Source organism: Pan paniscus, chromosome 5 (genome assembly GCF_029289425.2).
Source record: "Pan paniscus chromosome 5, NHGRI_mPanPan1-v2.0_pri, whole genome shotgun sequence".
In the NCBI taxonomy this organism is placed as follows: Eukaryota; Metazoa; Chordata; class Mammalia; order Primates; family Hominidae; genus Pan; species Pan paniscus.
Window position 1 is genome coordinate 24,195,032 of NC_073254.2, and position 9,969 is coordinate 24,205,000.

A 9,969-nucleotide genomic window follows, 5' to 3' on the forward strand; every position below is an offset into this window, starting at 1 on the left:
TATGTGGAAGCCACCAAGGCTTGGGGCTTGCACCCTCTGAAACAATGGCCTGAGCTGTACCTTGGCCCTTTTAGCCAAGGCTGTAGAGCCTGGGACACACGGCACCAAGTCCGATGGCTGCAAACAACAGGGGTGCCCTGGACCTGGCCCAGGAAATTATTTTTCCCTCCTAGGCATCCTGGCTTGTGATGGGAGGGGCTGCCATGAAGGTCTCTGACATGACCTGGAGACATTTTCCCCATTGTCTTGGAGATTAACATTTGGCTCCTTATTATTTATGCAAATTTCTGCAGCCAGCTTGAATTTCTCCCCAGAAAATGGTTTTTTCTTTTCTACTGCATTGTCAGGCTGCAAATTTTCCAAACTTTTATGCTATTGAATGCTTTACTGCTTAGAAATTTCCTCCACCATATACCCTAAATCATATACCCTAAATAAGTGTATGGATTTTGCTGTCCATACACTCCAGGCCAGGTGGTCTCACATGGAGATGAGGAGTTTGTTGAGAACTTGAGTAAAGGTCACTCTTGCTATGTTTTAGCCAAGAGACTGGTAGCATTTTGCCCCTGCCCTAGAGATCTGTAAAACTTTGAACTTGAGAGAGATGATTTAGGATATATGGTCAAAGCCATTCACCAAGTCTTTAGGAAGTTCCAAGCTTTCCCACATCTTTCTATCTTCTTCTGAGCCCTCCAAATTCTTTCAACCTCTGCCTGTTACCCAGTTCCAAAGTTGCTTCCACATTTTTGGGTGTTTTTAGAGCAGTGCCCCACTCTCTGTAGCACCAATTTACTGTATTAGCCCATTCTCATGCTGCTGACACATGATTTTTCTTGGCCATCTTGTCAACCAAGAATCTCCACAGCCAGCAATGCCCCACTGTTGCCTGGGACTCACTTTGCCCCAGGCCTGCTGCTGCAGGAGCCTCACCCACTCAGCCCAACTGTGTAATAACTTGTACCTGTGTTTGGCGATTCCCAAGCCCTTGTCCCATGTCCAAGAAGAATGAGGATACACTGACAATTCAATGGGTGAGGATTGGTGGAGAAGAATTTTATTGAGTGATGGAATAGCTCTCAGTGGAGAGGGGATGAAGATGGTGGTTTGTCTTCCAGTGTGGGCAAGCCAAGAGCTTTTTATGGGCTCAGAGTAGGGGAGTGTGTGCTGATTGGTTTGTGAGTATGCAAAAAAGTTTAACATGAAGACACCACTTAAAGGTGGGCATGACAGTGTAGAAAACCAATTAGAAAAGGATAGGTATCTGCAAAATAGGTGAAGGATGGGGACCAACCAGAGGAAAGTACATGAAATGGGAAGACAGGTTCTCAATCTGGTCTATGGATCTACCAGGACTTGTAGCTAGGCTTTAAATTGTCTTAGGCTTGAAGGTGGGGTTTCACTGGGTACCCGCCCCTGTCTGCCTAGGCATTTGCCTACCTCCTGCCACTATCACTGCTATGAAGAACTAGCCAAGACTGGGTAATTTAGAAAGGAAAGAAGTGTAATTGACTCACAGTTCTGCACAGCTGGAGAGACCTCAGGAAACTTACAATCATGGCAGAAAGGGAAGCAAACACATCCTTCTTCACATGGCAACAGGAGACAGTAGTTCTGAGAAAAGGGGGTAAAGTCCCTTATAAAACCACCAGATCTGATGAGAACTTACTATCAGGAGAACAGCATGGGAGTAATCACCCCCATGATTCAATTACCTCTCACCTGGTCCCTACCATGACACATGGGGATTATGGGAACTACAGTTCAAGATGAGATATGCGGGAGGGGGACAGAGTTAAGCCATATCACACGTGTATGTGCATGTGCCTGCACACACACACACACACACACACACAGGAAAATATTGACATGAAGGAAGCTATGATTTCCTGCTTATATTAATATATGTAAAACCCATTGGCACAATTTATGGGGCCTTCAATGCTATTCCTTGTCTGATCCAAGTCCAGGACACTTCCAGCTTTATTAATGATAATGATGATCATTATTTTCATTATCATTATTGACTGATAAGCCTGTTTGCCCAAGATGCCACGGAAAATTATGTATAAACCTAATAATATTCAACATTGACTTGGAAAGAAGAGCCTTGTCGATAATAAGGGATGATATAGTTATTAATTTGACTTGAAAAGTCATTAACAAATATATACATTCTATGAGTGGGCAAATATTCCCAAAGCATCATTCAGAGGCAGTGCAATTTTTGTTCTGAGGTGTGAGGAGGCAGCCAGAGAACTGATGTCATTCTCCCTGTCACTTTCTCAGGAAGGTTAAACAGCATTCTATGAGCTCTTCTGGGTTGATTTATTAAAGGTTTTATGGAGAAAACGGTGGGAATTCAGGAACCACTGGAATAATGGGTGGGAGAATTTGCAGAATAAGGTTGCATCCCACACACAGAGGCACAGAGAGCAGAGGTAAGAACGAAAATAACAGACAAAAGACCTCACCTAAAAGGAAAGATGACAATGGGTAAGGAGTGGGATATTTCATATAAAGTTAAAATGTCATTTTTTTATTATACCAAGGAAATAGATAAACTATTACAGACAGCTGACTACAGATGTTTATGATTAGCACAGTACTTGGCTCTTATTTTCCTGGATTCTGCCTCATTCTAAATAAACCTGGATTGTTTTCATTCTCATTAGCATCATAGAACTTATTCATATTGAAGAGCCTATTAAGACACTCAGATAGATGTTACTTCTAGATCTTATATCTTCTAAGCCATTTGCACAGAGTAAGGATTTGATGTTCTCTAACTAGGTAATAGGATTACTATATTTTGAAATGGTCCCTTTGGGACAATCCTTATGCAGTTTCCTGTTTCCTGTCAGGATGGTTTAACCCATACGGTGAAAAGAAGGGTTGCAGCAGGTTTAAATATTTAAAAGTAAAGCTTATTTGAGCTGCATAAAGTAATTGCTACCTGCAGCAGAGAAAGCATAAGTCAGGCTCCATTTTTTACCTGAGAAACCTTGAAGAGCTGCTTTTGTCACTTGTTTGTATTATTTTTAAATGCCTTCCAAGTTTATAAAGTCTTGGAAAACATAACGTTTTATGTATGGAGATGACTCTGACCAAGGCTTCTCATCCTCGTCTTGTTTGCTGGGCCTGGCTTTTCAGTCTTCTTGCAGGACTTTAATGAGCAGGGAATTATTCACAATTAATGACAGCCAATCACTACAGTGGGGAATATACACTTATAAAATTATGACAAATAGCCACACCATGTGATCAGAGTAGACAAATTACACCATAAGCAGAAAGTAGTTATGGTTGATTGGAGCAATTAAATGTTTTCTTTTTTTAAAAACTCCAGTGAGAATATTTTAGAAAATGGCTTTTTAATCATCTGTAGAACTGTTAAAATTATTGTCTCCTAATAGTTGTAAAGTACACCATGTTTAGAATTAACTGTAATCCCTTTGCATAGCCATGGGATTCTTCCCCCAGAAACCTGTTTACTTGAAACTTATTTTTAATCACAGACTTAACATCAACTCATTCCCATTCTGAAGGAAATGCCAATAATTTTCTAAGATTAGAAAAGAAGACACTGGGCTTCCACGAATGAGTAAGAACTATGCAGTCTGCGTAGCCAGATTAGGGAAAACAAAATTCTAAACAAATATGCTTGTTATCTTACAGCTGGACTCTCCCCACCAGATCAGAACTTGGTCAGATGCTGGAAGGCGTCCTAATGACCTCCTAAAAAGTAACTAGGTTACTCTCCAGGGCCACTATGGAATGGAAGCCAAGGAAGCCACCTGGTTTCACTGAGAATGGATTGTGGAACCTGGGAAACCTGTGAGAAAAGGAGGTTAATGAAGAGAAGATGTTCACATTGACTTCTGATTTTTTCTTTCTTTGTTTGTTGGGGAGTGGGAAGAAGACAGGGCAGGAAGTGCTAAGGCCATTAACAGGTAGGGCCAAGGGGAAATCTGTTGTCTCACTAGGGCCCAGGAAAAATGTCTGACCTCTACAGAGATTGGGCCATTTCATATTTTCTGCTCAGCTTTGCGATTTGGGAAAGCTTAGGGAATGTGCCTGAATGGATCCCATAGCCTCGGAGGAACGTCAGGAGACACGGAGAAGCAGAACATAGCTAGGCAATAGGTACGTATGCCCAGTAAGTACCTAGTAAGAGAGAGGGAAAGCAGCCGGGGGATGCAGATTGGCTTCTGACCCTGGATGTGCCAGTCCCACGGACATTCAGACACAATGATTAGGGTTTTGCAAAAGTGCTGGGTATCTCCATTAACAAAGGAAGGCACACATACAGCAATATTGTTAGCTCAACCGTGTCAGCAATATCTTTTTCATAGCAACGGGCTGATAAGCTTGGATATTATTTGCTTTTTGTTGGTTTTATAAGTTAAAATTTGAGAAACTTTTTATAACAATGTATATTTTTTCTTGTAGAGCTTGGAAGTCTCCCTGAAAATGCTGAATGAAGAAATTTGACTTGTGAATACAAACATGCGCTACAGGACTTTATATTAGAATTTTGGCCACAACAGACAATTGCCTTCTGAAGTACCCAGTTTAGTCAAGTATCTAATAAAAGCTTGATTTCTTTGAGGACATACTAAGTGACAGGCACAGTGTTTTCCTTGTGCTAACACATGTAACCTCTGCAACAACTGTTTTCACAATAGCTTACAAAATAAGAAAACTAAGGCTCAGAGAGATAAAGTGAGTTGGTTGTGATTAGAAAATCAAATATTAGATAGCACCTAGACTGAAACAAGTTCTATCTGATTACAATATCAAATTTGTAATAAGATATTTCTTCTGGCTTGGTATAATAATATCTTTTTTATTTAGGGATAAAATATTACCACAGATGTAAAATATAAGGGGAAAAAGACACTTAATTTTACATTAACAGTGAACTCAAAAAAATTTTTTAAAATTTCATTGTCTTACCATTATAATAGTTTTTTTTAAATTATACAATTGTTATTTAAACTAGGGTAATGTGCTTTTCTAGATCTTTCATATATACCAACCATGTTGATTCAACTTTATAGTCACTCTTTAATGTGGATTTTCATAATTTCATTTACCTCTTATGGCACCACCGTAGTGGTTGTCTTATTCATTTATTTAACTAAAGTGGTACTAACAGAAGAATCTCACTTCTGTTTAAAAACATTGTCTCGGCTGGGCACGGTGGCTCAAGTCTGTAATTCCAACACTGTGGGAGGCTGAGGCAGGTGGATCACCTGAGATCAGGGGTTCAAGACCAGCCTGGCCAACATGGTGAAACCCCGTCTCTATTAAAAATATAAAAGTTAACCAGGTGTGGTGGCAGGCGCCTGTAATCCCAGCTACTTGGAAGGCTGAGGCAGGAGAATCGCTTGAACCCAGGAAGTGGAGGTTGCAGTGAGCCAAGAATGCGCCATTGCACTCCAGCCTGGGTGACAAGAGTGAAACTCCATCTCAAAAAAAAAAAAAAAAAAAAACATGTCTCATCTTGATTATGTGGAAATGTACACACTTTCCCCAGATTCCATTTCTTGAATGTTATCTATATGATCACAGGAAGATAAAGCTTCTCAAATACCCTTGGACACACAGCCACTCCCTCCCCACCAACCCCTACCTGAAATAACACAGCTTCTGGGGAAAATCTATAGTGGGTTCATCATGAAAGATCCTTCTTCCTGGATTTTCAGGTACTGCTTTCCTTGTCTAGGCAATAGGGCTTGAAGAGATGTGTTTGTTGTAGAGTTAACAACCTTTTTCAGATGCATGAAAAGAAGCTGTTTATTTCACCCAAGATATGTCAGTATATAATCACCTTAGGAAAGCCAATTTACCTTATGGAATGAACATCAAGTTTCATGGCTTAAAATTCACACAGTTCTGTCTGTAAAGACTAGGCAGTAAGGATCCTAGCCAACTGCTATAGATTACACAGGCTTGTTCCTTATCCCTGTGATGGTTCCTTTACTTTTCAGCATCCTTATAGCCTGCAGGTTTCTAAATTGAGCCTGGGTCTTCATATTATGTATAAATAGTAAGGCATCCATTTAGCCAGATTCAAGTGGTCTATGGCTTGAGGCAGAACGAGAAAAATTTCCAGAACAAATAACTTCTACCATACTGAATAAAGATACTTGATCAAATTAACTAAAGGTAATTCTGTTATCCACTGAAAACCCGGGTATCTAAACCTGGGAGAGGTCCCGCTGCTAAGACGCCAAAACTTGAAATTTATAAAACAGCAAATGACTAAATATTCTGTAGATCCACAGCGCTATTTCCCAGTTCTCATTTACATATTTAATTGTTTCCAATAAGACCTCTTTGCAGCAGAAATAGAAAGACAATGTGTGTGAGTGCGCTGATGTGTGGCATCAGCTGAAATCCATACAGGATCTTTGTTTACCTGCTGTGCTTAATTTCAGTATACATTTCTATGATTAATTTTGTTTTTCTTCAGTACATCAAACTGTTCTAAGTCATTTGTGTCTGGCATTTTATGCTGTAGATTAAAGTGGACTATTGATTCCTAAGAATCGAGCTGTCTTTGAATCCGAATTCTAGATGATCACAGAGGACCACAGAGCCTGATGCTTCACCTGGGATTAACACTCACTCACACCCACGCCCAGAATCCCTCAAGAGAATTCAGGGAATCTGTGAGCCTGGATGGGAAAAATCACTTGATTTTTTTTCTAGTAACTAATGGAAATTTTTAGCATTTCCTTTCATTCTTAATATGGCCAGAAAACATGGTAGTATAATCAGTACTTACAATTTTGTCACCAGAAGAAATCGCAGGTGTTTGTCATATCGCATTATTGCACATATCCTCGAATATGATTTCTGTCCATCACTCATCACCCCTCTGTCATTGTGGTAGTTATAAGATCCACCACGTGATCTCATTAAGACAGTGTGTGCATTACTCTACAAATTCCTTTACATTTTGGTAACTTTAATACAATCAGTTTCCTTTGTACTCTTTTAAGTATTTTATTTTGTACATTCAAAAATGTTATTCTGGCCAGGTGCGTTGGCTCACACCTGTAATCCCAGCACTTTGGGAGGCCGAGACAGGCAGATCACCTGAGGCCAGGAGTTTGAGACCAGCCTGGCCAACACAGCGAAACCCCCCTCTCTAAAAGTACAAAAAATTAACCAGGCATAGTGGCAGGCACCTGCAATCCCAGCTACTTGGGAGGCTGAGGCGAGAGTATCGCTTGAACCTGGGAGACGGAGGCTGCAGTGAGCCTAGATCGCGTCATTGTACTCCAGCCTGGGCAACAAGAGTGAAACCCTGTCTCCAAAAAAAAAATGTTCTGCAAGTAGATCTATAGACTTCAACAGATTGCCGAAGAAATCTGTGACTCAAGAAGAGTTAAAAACCCTTACTCTGGGTTACATAAAAAATTTACGTCACTATAAAGTTTTAGTATCAAAATGGAAAAAATATTTTCCCTTTCTATTCTGCATAGCTTTTGGCACATCAGGGCTTCATTAAAACTCATTACTAAACCTATATTTTTTCCATAGGATATCTTCATATTTCTATAAAATGTTTCTGTAAACATCATTTTATGAGAACTAGTTGAGCACCCAGTATGTGTTTGCTCTCAAGCAAAGGGCTGAGAAAAGTGCAAAAGTAATGTAATTCATGGTCTCTGCTCTCAAAGACACTGCAATCAAGCTGAGTGGACCAGGCTATGACTGACAAAACAACTGGAGAAGAAGCATGTTCAAAATACTCAGGTGCTAACAATAAGTGCAAAAGAAGAGTTCAGAAAAATTAAAAGACATGTGAATGGATGCTGGACGCTGCAAAAGCTTGCATGGAGTGCTGAGGCTTGTGCTGGGAACTAAGGAATGGATAGACTTCCAGTAGCCAGAGGAGACAGAGCCCTCAGAACAGCATAAAGACAATGGTCAGAGGTTGGATAGGAATAGTCATACTCTGTGTCCTCATCCTGCTTTATTTTTCTTCATAGCTCTTAAAACAACCAGGTATACTTGTATCTAATTATAATATGTCTCCAACTGAGATGTATGATCAGGAACTTTGTTTCCCTCACTGGCGTAGGCACAACACAAAGGAATAGTGCCAGCTGGTACGTAGTAGATGCTTGATAAACATTTGTTGAAGGAAGAAATAAACAAGAAAAAATAAGAGAAGAAGAGACAAAGAGAAGGAGGGAAGATATGACAAAGAGAGGGAGGCGGTGAATGTGTGGGCTGAGAAAACTGAAGAGAACTGTCTGAATAGAGCAAGACGTGTGTGCTAGAGAAGGTGAAAATACATACGGAGTGGTTAATACTAACCACACCCGTAAGAGAAATAATCTTTACAACCAGTAACCAGGAGCTAATCTAAGTAAAGGAGCTATAAGGCATTCTATGTAATGAGCTCATTTAGAGTAAAGTACCTAATTTAGGCCTGAAAACATAGCAGGGACTCAAGAAATGTCAGCTTTTCCTTCTTGCTATTTACATGTTTAAGTTTTAAGGCTAGATAGCTCAAGCCTCGCTTTAATTGTAAGAAGTGTGTCATGACATTTGTTTATAAATTTTTTAAGAAATTGAGATAAAAGTCCTTTACCCTAGAAAATCTTTACCATATAGAGTCTTCATATCTGGCTTATTCTGTTATGTCGCACACTGGTTTATAGAGTTTCTTAGGTTCATATAGTGGCTTGTGCAATACTTTATTGACTACTTATAAAGACAGTAAGACCCAGGCATAATATTTAGCTCTTCTTAAGGTGAGAAATTCAATTTGATAAAATGTTGGAGTTGTAGAACTCTTGGATATTATCCAATCCAATCCCTTAAATTAAAACAAACAAAAATTTAGAGAGACTAATGTTTATCTAACTAGAACATAACTTCCCTGGTTCACAGAACTGCTTTTTCTGCCACATTCTCTGCCAGTAGTATCTTGAGTAAACTTTCACTAGTGTTACCACAAAGTGTCACTATTTTAGCTACTCATTTAAGTGCCTGGCACGTATACTGTAAATGTTCAATTAATATTTTTAAATGAAAGAAAGAAAGAAGAAAGAAGGAGGAATAAATAAATGGATTACCTTTGCCATTTGTTGGTGTAAGATCATCCATCAATTCTACTATAGAATTTGTCATCTCTCATGTAAGTGCTTGTGGTCACAGGAGCTAGCAATAACTGTTTTTCACACATTATAAGGAAGAGAATTTTATTATTTTATTTTTGAATTTAAAGAGATTAAAAGTTTAACTTTATAAATATGTATCATTAAACCCCTCTTATAATTAAGAAATAGAAGGAATAGAGTGAAAATGAATAATGGTTTGGTATAAGAGAAAGGTCATATAATTTGAAATTTAAAAGATTCAAATGTATGTACTAGCTCCATTTCTTTTACCCCATTCTCCCCAGTTCTGTTACCATAGAAAAGGCACAACACTAACCTGTTCACTACCTGTGACACAGAATTGTTTTGAGGCTTGAATGAGCTAACGCTTGGGGAAGTATTTAAAGTGGGGCATGCCACACATATGAAGAGTAGTTGTTGTTGCTTCCCGTAATTTCCCGAGGTACCAAATAATGACCCTGGGCTATGTATAAAGATTAACCTTGTATCTGGCAGAATTACATAAATAACTGTCGTTCGCTAGACTCTGGGACACTGACCTAAAGTTAATTATTTGTACTGTTCTCTAATAGGGACTTAACATCTCACCCAAGTCACCTTTCTGGTCTCTTGATGACCTATATAACGGAAATTATTAATGACGGCAAGATAAAAGAGTTTAGAATTAATTCTAAAACTTGAAAACTTGGACCAAAAGCAAAATTCCAATATGTGAGTATAAGGAGTTGCAAACCTAGGATTTTCTTCAAAGAGAGCATGCATATGTTTTATGTGTTACTATTTCATCATCTCCAGTCCTGACAATGCAGGATTTGGGACTTGA